We start from the raw sequence: 12,031 nt of genomic DNA, 5'->3' as shown, positions 1-12,031 counted from the left end.
AATAAATCTTAGTAGGAATCAGAAAACATTTTAAACTAAATAATGATGAAAATACAAGATACTCAAATTCATGCACTGCAGCTCTAGAGTACTTAGATGGCAATTTACAGCCTTAATGCATCTACAGTAGTATAAAAAGAAAAGGTTAAAATTAAAAAACTAAGGATCTCTCCCAAGACATAAAAGTAACAGTAAAATAAACCCATGGAAAAAATAAAGGAGAAAGTAATTAATGAAAGCACAAATTAAGTAGAAAACAAATGAGAGAGAGGGTCAATAAAGCAAAGTTGTTCTTTGAAACAAACAACAAAAGTAGTAACGAAGACAATATTGACAAGGATGCATTATTATAGTTCCCACCAAAATAAAAAAGATTATAAGATGATATTATGAGCAACTTTATGCCAACAAAATATTTACATGGCATGGAAGTTTCTAGAAAAATAAAACTTAAAAAACACAAATTCTTTGTCTTCTTGATAGTCTGTTTCTCTCTCTTCCTGTTAATTCACTTTAGTTTAGCAGAACTAAGCTAGTTCAAAGAAAAAAGATCAATATTTTAGGTGATACAGGTGCCATTATGCCAACCTCAAAAGCCATGGGTGGCAATGCTCCACATTCTTTCGTCTACCAGCAAGGCTGTTTCTTTTGCCAAGAAGCTTCTACCATTAAGTGCTCTCTCTCCAAATATCCCTGTAAATACATGTGGCACAGAGACAGAATGTCTCTTCTGGAGTACTTGCTACAGTGTATCTAACTGTGTCCAGTTCAAGGAAATGTTTTCTTGAAATAGAGTCTGGGAAGTTGCAGACATTCTGATGCATTGTTTGCAACTTTTCCCAAATCTTACTTTATGCTTATACTAGTGTTATTTGTCCTCAACCTCTGGCTTAATTTTATCAAAACTGACACAAGAAGAAACAGAAATCATGACTAATCATAGAATTACTAAGGAAATTGAATTCACAATGAAACATTTTGCCATCAAAAAAATAACAAAAAACTTCCAGGCACAGATAGTTTGAACACTTGTTATAGCAAACACTTCGGAAAGAAATAATATAAGTCTTACACAGAGTGGGAAAAGTGACTCCTAGCCTCAAGCGATCCTCCTGCCTTGGCCTCCCAAAGTGCTGGGATGACAGGCATGAGCCACTGTGTCTAGCCTCCCACGTGACCTTTTCTGATGGTAGACAGAGCCCTGTCCCATCTAAAAGGAACACTCGGAGTAACACTTCGGTTAGCTCCTTTTCACTTCCTCAGCTGTACTAAGGCCCCACCACTGCTCTTATCACAGGAGCTGGGAAACTGTCCCTTCTGCGAAGTGCCTTTCCCTCCTACTGGAATTTTCTCCTTTACCCACAGGGCTTTGCCTTGTAGCCCTGGCAACCTTCTCAGAAGGCAGCCAGCAGCCAGCCAGTCCTCTTCACTCCTGGCCCCACAGGCTTAGGAAACACTGACTTCCGCAGTGATTTCTACGATGACATTAAAGTCCTCTGGGTTTCCCTTTTTGGCAGTAGGTTGGACTGCCAAGGCAGATGCAAAGGACTGATGAGCCTATAAGCGCATGGAACTCTTCACTGGGAGGGCCTAGGCAGCAGCCTGGCAGGTGGATCACCTGAGGTTGGGAGTTCAAGACCAGCCTAACCAACATGGAGAAACCCCTCATGTCTACTAAAAATACAAAATTAGCCAGGCATGGTGGCACATGCCTCTGCAATCCCAGCTACTCAGAAGGCTGAGGCAGGAGAGTGGCTTAAACCGGGAGGCAGAGTTTGTGGTGAGCCAAGATCACACCATTGCACTCTAGCCTGGGCAACAAGAGTGAAACTTCATATGAAAAAAAAAAAAAAATCAGGCCAGGTGTGGTGGCTTACAGCTATAATCTCAGCACTTTGGGAGGCCAAGACGGGTGGATCACCTGAGGTTGAGAGTTTGAGACCAGCCTAACCAACATGGAGAAACCAAAAAAAAAAAAAAATTAGCCAGGCATGGTGGTGCAGCTACTTGGGAGGCTGAGGCAGGAAAATTGCTTGATCCTGGGAGGAGGAGGTTGCAGTGAGCCAAGATTGCGCCATTGCACTCTAGCCTGGACAACAAGAGCGAAACTCTGTCTCAAAAAAAAAAAAAAAAAAAAAAAAAAAAAGAAAAGAAAGATATAAGTTAAACCACAGTGAACAATTGCTAGAATGGTTAACATGAAAGAGACTAATGATAACTTAGTGATGGTATGTGGAGCCATAGTAACTAGCACCCCCTGCTAGTGGTAATATCATTTGCTATAACCACTTTAGAAAATCATCTGACATTATTGGCTAAAGCTGAAAATAGAAACACTCTTCCACAACAATTGTATTCCTGGATACAGAAGTTAGAGAGTGTATATGTACATGCAAAAATGTTTTTAGTGGCATTTAATTTTCTGTATCTTGATTTGGGAAGTGGGTACATATGTTTGCATGTGTACAAATTAATTGAGCTTTACATTGAAGATTTCTGTACCTTATTGTAAGTTATACTTCAATTAAAAGTAAGTAAAAACGAAGACCTTTATACATTTTTTTGTTTCTGGATTGTCTTAGTTGATTCATTTGAAAAATATATTTGGTGATTTTTTTTAATAGTCTTTTGCTCCTCAATTCAGTTTCCATTTCTGTCATTTAAGAACATTTTTGTCTTTCAGTTTTCAATTGAAAGCTTTCATGATCCCACCATTAAATAATATTTCTTTTTATATTTTAGGTAGACACTTAGTAGCATATTAAGGAGATAGAATATTTGTCCTAGTTTATCAAGAAATTTTTTTTTTTTTGAGGCGGAGTTTTGCTCGTTACCCAGGCTGGAGTGCAATGGCGTGATCTTGGTTTACCACAACCTCCGCCTCCTTGGTTCAAGCAGTTCTCCTGCCTCAGCCTCCCAAGTAACTGGGATTACAGATATGCGCCACCACACCTGGCTATATTTTATATTTTTAGTAGAGATGAGGTTTCTCCATGTTGGTCACACTGATTTCAAACTCCCAACCTCAGGTGTTCTGCCCGCCTTGGCCTCCCAAAGTGCTGAGATTATAGGTATGAGCCACCGTGCCTGGCCTTGCCAAGAATTTTTTTTAAATCATGAAGGTGTCTTCAATTTGATTGGATGTTTTTCTTCATCTATTTTAATGACGTGATTTTTGTCCTTTAATCTGTTGTCTTAGTTTGGATTTCTTTAGAAGTAGACTCTGAAACTAGAATTTAAGAGCAAGTAGTTTATTTGGGAGATAAGTTTAGGCAACACCAGTAGGGAGTGGTAAGTTAGACAGAGAAAGGAAAGAAGCCAGTAAGAGGTGGTGTCAACCTAAATAACAAACATTTCTATTCTTTTTCCGGAGAAGAGAAAACTAAAAACAGCGGTACTTTTCCAACTCATTTTATGAGGCTAGTTAAACTTGTTATAAAAAATAATGAAGACAACATAAGAAAACAGGACAATCTCACATATTACACAGAATCCACTTTAATAACATAAGAAAAAGTATTAATAAATCAAATTCAGCATTACATAAAAAAGAATAGCACAACATAATCAAAGTAAGTTTGTTTCAGAATGCAAGGTTGGCTTAACATTCAAAAATCTATTACCGCAATTCACCACACTATAGGATATAGTAAATGCTGTTGGTGTCCCACAGCATTTATCAGTTCTGTGGATGCAGGCCCCAATTTCCACTGTCAGCACCTGGAACTTTATGTCTGAGGGCATTCTCAGGCTGCACAAACATATAACAGGCTAAAAAGACCAAAGAATTTGCACCCAACCTTCAAAAGCAACCCTCAACCGACGACTGATGGGACTACATGGATAAACACACCAGTTGCCTTGTTCTTTTGGAGAGGATAACCCTAAAGCATGTTATACGTTCTCTCAAAGTCCCTAACAGTGTTAAGCTCCAGTTAATGGTAACTTGTCCAATATCCCACTGTGAAAGTTCAGAATGAAAATGGAGTCACTTGTATTAAAACCTGACAAACAGAGCCAGGGAAGGCCATGAAGGTAGGGTTCTTATATGTGAATTCCTGAAAACAAGTAGGGTTCTTATATGTGAATTCCTGAAAACAAGAACTACCACAAAAGACTCTTAAAAACTACAAAGGCCATTGCAACCTTAGACACTCACAAAAAATACTTCTGCAAGGACATATACACAGCAAAAGCCTGACAAGCCTTGGACTGTTGCCACCCTTGTCATTGACTGTTATAGCCAAGAACTGTTTTTCCAAAACAATTTATCTAATCCTTCTCATTTTGCCTTTAAAAACTTCCCCACCAGGTGTGGTGGCTCACACGTGTAATCCCAGCACTTTGTCTAATTTGATCATTTAGCAAATGGTGCTTTGCTCTACTCCCTGAGTTGAAAATGTTCTGTATCTTCTGACCTTCTTTATAAGATAGAGGAGCCTGAAAAACAGGACTTTAATCTTCAGTGATGTACTTCATAATCTCCTTTTCATCAAAGCGGACTCCTTTTGATGTGAACTTTTTATTTAGTACTTGTTTTCCCCTTCGATAAGTGGCATTGATGACTCAAAGGATAAATGTTTGAAGGGATGGATACCCCATTCCCCATGATGTACTGATTTCACATTGCATGCCAGTTTCACAACAGCTCAAATACCTTGTAAATATACACACCCAATATGTACCCACGAACACTTAAATTTCTTAAGAAGTGGCTTCTGCTGTTCCAGTTACACAAACACTTAGAGCTTTGGCTTAGAACTTGGGTACTTGACCCTTTCCTGTCCCTGTCCTCCAGATGAGATGTTATGTGGGTGATGGCATGCTGGACTGAAAGCCAAGCCGCCAGACAGCCAGAAAGGAGAAATCAGCTTCTTTTTACTTTTTTTGAGACAGAGTTTCACTCTTCTTGCCCAGGCTGGAGTGCAATGGCATGATCTCAGCTCACTGTAACCTCCGCCTCTCAGGTTCAAGAGATTCTCCTGCCTCAGCCTCCCGAGTACCTGAGATTACAGGCACATGCCACCACACTCGGCATATATATATATATATATATATATATATATATATATATATATATTTGTATTTTGAGTAGAGATGGGGTTTCTCCATGTTGGTCAGGCTGGTCTCTAACTCTCAACCTCACGTGATCCATCCACCTCGGCCTCACAAAGTACTGGGATTATAGGCGTGAGCCATCAGGCCCAGCTGAAGTCAGTTTCTTGAACCTATGAAAAGCCATGCCTGGAGCACCTAGCTGTGGACTTTTAAGCGGCAGATAAGGAAGCTTCTGGTTGGTTTCCTTCCCTTTTGCTTTAACTGTTCAGCATTCATAGCCAAACCTGATCATCACTCAAACTATTCCCTTTCAAGACCTTTAATGGCACCTCGTCTGATGTTAACCTGTTCCCCATACTGTTACTGAAAATGGTTCATTATCCTCATTCTGACCTTAATCTTTTACATCTCTCTCTGTTCCTATGGCCCCAGAGCCACCTTGGGGTTCAGCTGTCTGCCTGCCCATTATGGACCCCATGTTTGGCCTCTCAGTCATGATTCTAGCTCCTTTGAGAGCTTGGCCAGTGGTCTGTCTGCCTTTCCCTTCTGCATCTGGGGATACACACACCTTGGTCTTTCCCACCTTTGTTCTGGGGTAGCCAGTCCTTGCTGAAGGAAATTGTAGAGACAGAAAAATGGTCCTATTGCAAATCTACACCATTCTGACATCAACCAGCATCTCTCTGCTAATGAGCAATGATCCTATTCCTTTCTAATTCACCCCTTCTCCATTTCCCATAGTCCTGGTTCACACTTTACCCTTCTTCCCAAGTAATGAGTCCCACCCTCTATCTCCACTCTCTTTGGATGACCTGTTTTCTAACTGACTGAGAAGACCAAGGCCATGGAGGCCCCTCAGCATCCCCTGCTGCTCTGCATCTTCACCTTCTCCTCATCTCCTGGCTAAGAGACAAACTCTGGTTTTAACCAATTCCTTGCCAATGTATATTTAGATGGTCTCCAGTGTTTTGCTGTGAGGAATTAAAAACCACTGTGATGAACATCCACATACGTGTATCTGCGTACACTTATATGAATACTTTTGAAGGGTAAACTTCTAGAAGTGGTACTCTGTAGAGGATCATCTTTTTAATTTTTTTTTCTTTTAATTTTATTTTAGGTTCAAGGGTACATATGCAGGTTTGTCATACAGGTAAACTCATGTCACAGGGATCTGATTATTTTGCCAGCCACATACTATGCATATGTATTTTCTCTGATCTTCTCTCCTTCCGCTGTCCACCCTCAGGTAGGTGCCAGTGTGTGGTGTTCTCCTCTCTGTGTCCACGTGTTCTCACTTGTAAGTGAGAACATGCAGCATTTGGTTTTCTCTTCCTTCTCCAGACACAGACTCTGGGTCTCCTTTCAGTGCAGGGCAAGGTGGTGTCACCCAGTTAGAGTTCTGCCCCAGCCCAGCACACCTGGCATGATGCTCAACAATTGCTACCGTCAAAGAGGATTATCTGGATGACTTAGAGGTCTCTCAAGTTATAAAGCTCAACCAGGCCACCAGGGTGTCCTCAGCCAGGAGCACACAGAAGTGATGCAGAAAGAAGTATTAGTGACAGGAGGGAGGCCAGAGTTCAGAGAAACAGAACCGGTCTGGACACCCCAACCGGCAGAGCTGGGTCTTGCTCTTGGTGTGCTGGGGACACATGAAAAGGGGGTTAATTATACTATCCTCCTACCACTGGGGGTATAGCTCAGGGGTAGAGCATTTGACTGCAGATCAAGAGGTCCCTGGTTCAAATCCAGGTGCCCCCTACCTGTTTCACTTTTAATCATCAAAGTGGGTCCTGGGTCATAAGCTCCTTCCAGACCACCCTGGAAAAAAATGACACAGCCTATCTAAACTCAGACCCACAGCATCTCTGAATTGCAAACTCAATAGTCCCCAGGTGATTTTATAGACTTTAAAGCTTGTGAGGCACAGACTCCTGCCTTCTGCAGCCCTCTGGGTAGCACTCCAGTACTTCTGCAGAGTTGTCCAGAATCTCCCCAGGCACAACCAGGTGATCCCCAAGAGAGGGCTGGGCCATGTCTCTAAGTCCTGCTGTATTCTCCACAGCACCCAGCTTGTGCTGAGGCACACGACTACATGAGCCAACGGCAGCCTCATGTCCACCTCCTACAGGCATGAGAAATCTAATGAGCTTAGATTTGGGAGCTCAGAGTGTCAAACCCTGGACTTTGGCTCTGTGTTCTGGATTTCCCACCTGGGGGTGCTGCAGACTCACACCCTGACCTACCCAGACTACGGACTAGAGGAGAGCAGGATTCTGGGAGGCTCTGTGAGACTAAGGGCAAGGAGCAAGATGATGGAGGAAGTCTGCTGGGGCTTCCCAGAGAACTGACCTGACCTTATCAGACTCTTTTCTCTCCTCCATGCAGACAGATACAGATCATGGGTCCAGCAAGGGAAAGGAAGCTGGAGTCAGATTCCAAAATCAGTAAGCAAAAATAAGAACAGGTAAAAAGCAACCTGACTGGAACCATGTAGTCAGTCATCTAAGGTTCATCTCAGTATTATCTGATGAACACCTTGCAGTCTGTAGCCTTTTCACTGAGAGCGGCACACCATGGGTAGTAACTGCAGTCTCGCAAGCCCCCTCTAATGGTGCTGGTAGTTAAACAAAGCAAGATACGGGATGTGGTCTTTTCTGGGATATTCTGATGCTCCCCAAAATACTGAACCTCCAGAAACTTCACAGATGTAGCAGACAACCATTAATCCCAAAATTATGTGGCTATTTCCCATTCCCCAATGCAGTTTCAAGGCAAATGGCTGAAGGACCTATTAGGGGAAATCTGGTAGGAAGATGCACAGGCCATGACTGGGTATTTGGCAGAGTCATTTGCTCAAGCTTAGCTTCCCCACCATCAAGGGAGGCAGAGTCTCTGAGCAGATTCAAAACTGGAAACTGGGTCAGAGGCCAGGAACCTTTACTGTGCTGGCGATGGCGGTAACTGAGATCTACCCATCAAGGGGATCACGATGAGCTCCCCATTCTCAGGCCTGAAAACCTCACCACTGATGAGCCACAGCCAAGACCTGTGTGGCACAGACCACAAAGTAACACCCAAAGTTCATTTCGAGCTAAGTATCATGCTGCTTGGCCTTAGACACCCTTGGAATCACCTAGCCCCATTGAAATCAGGCACTCGCTTTCCACTATCATGCCTCTCACCAGCATCTCTGTGTACAGAGAACAGCTACCAGAATTCTTTTCAAGAATGTAGACGCTCCAAACACCTATGTGTTGTTCAAGTCAGGGCAAGTCACGTGTGATAAATCCACTCCAGCTTACCTACCCCCTGAAGCCTATGGATTCTTTCTACATTACAGCAAGACATCCCTAGCATCTCAAATGCATTTGGAATTGGCCTCCTGTGAATCCAGGCTTAGGTCCACCAACTGAGCAAACAGGTTTATCCCAGCTGCTCCAGCTATGGTATTTTAAATAGAACTTTAATTGGGCACACTCCTAATAAAAAATTCAGATTCATTTAAAATTATACTGTTTCTACTTTATAAAATACTCCAAGAACCCATATCCACACATGCTCTTGAAGATTTTGCTGACATACATTAGCCAGTTGGAAATGATTTTGGTGTGTGAGTCTTCACCTCCCAGGAACTGGTGCCCAGGCTCAGCTCAGATCCTACTTTCACCATAGGTCAAGGGAAAATAAGAGGTGGGGAAAAGGATCTCTTGCAGTGAAAACCCTTCCATCTGGGCTGGTCAGCTTTCAGGTAGGAAGAAAGGGCAGGATTGGAGATTAGGTAGAGTTGGTAATTTGGGATAAATTGAGTTTTCCAAATGCTCCCATAAATCCACCTTGTAATTCCTTAAGTTCCACTCTCTTAATCACTGACCTATTTTCAGCTAGGAGCCTGGGGGATGCTGCAGATTCCATGGACATCAAAGTTTGCCACCCACGGGGGTCAGCCTTGGCTCTCATTTTCAGCTGTTTCGCTTACTCTGTGGCAGGAGATCAGAGAGCTTTGTGATACAGACAGAAATATGTCTGTGTTTCAATCCACGTGGAACCGATCATACAGGGCAACACATGAGCTGACTATTTTCTTTAAACTGGTAGGACCAGCCATCTTTCCCAGAGGCCACTTATAATCTGGGAACTACAAATTCGTCCTGATGGGACTGCAGGCAAAGTTAACTCAACTTTTCTACATTCTGATAAAGGTTTCTGGATTCCTTTCCCTAAAAGCTACCTAGATTTCCATTATCTTCAAGTTTAACAAGGGCAGACTCCCAATCCACATTCCCTTCATTCTTCTGAAATCACTTGTTAGGCTTCCCTGCTACAAGCCAGGACACTGATTAAAGAAGAAGCCATCTAAGGTGAGTGGAGACACAGAGGGCAGTCGCTGACAGGATGTCAAGAAGCTCATTCACTTCAGGGAAGCCTGCAGAGGCCAGGCTCATCATGTTCACAGGACCTCAGCCCACCCTGGCTATGGAGCTCCCACTGTCACCAAAACAGACATTCTCTATAGCCTCTGGCCCTACTGCTATTGCCAGAGCTCTGCCATCTCCAGAATGAATTTCAAATTCACCCTCCCTCTATATATGATTTACTCAACATTCATAGTCTTGTTTAGGGGAATATAATTAGCTAAACTTAAGCCATTACTAATTGTGCTGGTTAGTTTTATGTGTCAGCTGGTCATAGTGGCTCACATCTATAATTCCAGCAGTTTGGGAGGCCGAGGCATGCAGATCGCTTGAGCCCAGAAGTTTGAGGCCAGACTGGGCAACATGGCAAAACCCCATGTCAACGAAAAATACAAAAATTAGCTAGGCGTGGTGGTGCACACCTGTGGTCACAGCTATTCGGGAGGTTCGTGTGGGAGGATCTCTTAGGCCCAGGAGATGGAGGTTACAGTGAGCAGAGATCATGCCACTGCACTCCAGTGTGGTGACAGAGGGAGACCCTGTCTGTCTCAAAAAAATTTTTTTCCTTTAACTGTGTCAAACTTAGGCCATGGTGGCCAGATGTTTGTCCATACCAATGTGGATGTTGCTGTGAAAGTATTTTTTAGATGTGATTAAACATTAAATCTACAGACTTATTACCCTCCAAACTGTGGATGGGCCTCATCCAATCAGAGGAAAATCTTCTGAGGAAATGTCTGCTGTCGCTAAGAAAGGAACTCGAGCTGCAACCTCAAATCTTCCCTTTGTCTCCAGACTGCTGCCATGCCCTGCAGACATCAGACTTGCCAGCCCCATAATGGTATAATCCAATTCCTTAAAATCTCTGTGTATACACACGTACACATGCGTGCGCGCGTACACACATACACACACACACACACACATACACACACACACACACAGCCCCTACTGGTTCTACTTTCTTTGAGGAACCCTGATTCAAACACTGACATTCAGGGGGAGGACACATCTGACCTTACTGTTTTCCTAACCAGAGACAGGATCCTGTCTTCCCCCAAGACTTACACAATTCTGAATTCCCCAAATGATGAGTGTTGAGGTGTGCAAAAAAAACCAAAACACAAAAAAAATTCTCCCAGACCTATGAGCACTGACTTAGCCTTCAAGAAACTGGGTTTCTCTGGAGCTTCGGGTATCAAGAGAGGCTTTCTAGTGAAGACCTGACCTGCCTCCCCTCCTGTTTTGTGGAATGAATCCACATGTTGAAGAAAATCTAGGGGTACAACATCCTATCATGTTCAGTGAGTGAAAAGGAAACAGGGAGGGGGCACCTGGATTTGAACCAGGGACCTCTTGATCTGCAGTCAAATGCTCTACCACTGAGCTATACCCCCATTTGATTGCCTGTCTCTCATAGGTACTATAAACCTGTATGGTCACATCCTAACTGTCAACTGTCATGGGATGTGTACTTGCTTTGTCACGTTACCTCTCCTTCCTCCTCCACACCTGCCTGCCAGCTCTACTTACAGTCAGCATCCTTCCTTCTCTAGTTTCTGACTGAAGGCAGTGACATTAAAATCACTCAAGTTTGCAGCCAGAACATCCTCAGACTTGCCTAGGAGAGCAGGATTCAAAGAACTGGCTGCTCAGCAGACCCTTTGGAGGTGAGGCTAGGCTGGGCCGGGCAGAGCTGGGTAAAAGCAAAAGTTTTTGATCCCCACTTGAGGACTCCTAAGACAGACTCTCTGGGAAGGAACCTAGGGACAATGTGTACTTCCAACCAACTCCCTGGACCATTCCAACTCATGGTTTGGAGATACTGGTTTAATCTGTTTCCTTCCATGGTATAGATCTAGAAAAAAATGATAGCAATTAAAATCATGCCCAAAATAAAACACACCTGATTAATGACCAAGTCATGACAAGAATCCATATTCATGATAAAGGGCTTCTTTGCACTGAACACTCTTTGTACTGAGGCAAGAAGATGAACTGCCTTTTTCTTTCCTTTTATTATCCTCCATTCACTGAATCCCACAATGTGTCAAATAAAAGTAGTGACCAGAACAAAGGATCCAATCCATGGAAAACTGGCAAAATGGGGAATGTGTGGTCACTAGGGCATGACATAGGATGGCATGATTGCAAACATGTGGGCAGATTGAAAGGAAGGGCCAAGAAGTGACGCTGTCTTGAACCAGGGAGTACCTGATATGCAGCCAGATGCTCTGCTCCTGAAATACACCCTCTCATCTGTTTGGACTTTCCTGATTGACACTGTTTTACCTATGTTTCCACAACCAAGGATCTAATATACATTGTAATTTCTCGTCATTTTCAGAGAACCACTGGCAACGGACTGACCTCATTCAGACAGACCTCTATCTGGCTTTGAATTTACTCTGTCCCTCCCCATAGACTTATCACAGGACTTCTAGAAGTTTTCCCTGCCTAGAATCCTGCAGCCTCCTCCTCTGTCCCTGTGTAGGGCAACAGTTTGGAGTTGCTGTTTAGAGTTGGAAGCTTCCGCTCTCCTCTCCTACTTCAGT

The 12,031-nt window shown here is 43.2% G+C and overlaps 1 protein-coding gene and 2 non-coding genes across 3 annotated transcripts in view; 1 reads left to right on the top strand and 2 right to left on the bottom strand.

Moving 5' to 3' along the window:
- Positions 1 to 12,031, bottom strand: part of LOC104651703 (uncharacterized) — a 33,653-nt gene that overhangs the window by 9,981 nt on the left and 11,641 nt on the right.
- Positions 6,751 to 6,822, top strand: TRNAC-GCA (transfer RNA cysteine (anticodon GCA)). The gene has a single exon. It is a non-coding gene; the product is annotated as a tRNA-Cys (tRNA).
- Positions 10,802 to 10,873, bottom strand: TRNAC-GCA (transfer RNA cysteine (anticodon GCA)). The gene has a single exon. It is a non-coding gene; the product is annotated as a tRNA-Cys (tRNA).

The sequence above is a fragment of the Saimiri boliviensis genome, chromosome 10 (genome assembly GCF_048565385.1).
Source record: "Saimiri boliviensis isolate mSaiBol1 chromosome 10, mSaiBol1.pri, whole genome shotgun sequence".
NCBI classification, from domain to species: Eukaryota; Metazoa; Chordata; class Mammalia; order Primates; family Cebidae; genus Saimiri; species Saimiri boliviensis.
This window is presented reverse-complemented; position numbering and strand designations above follow the sequence as displayed.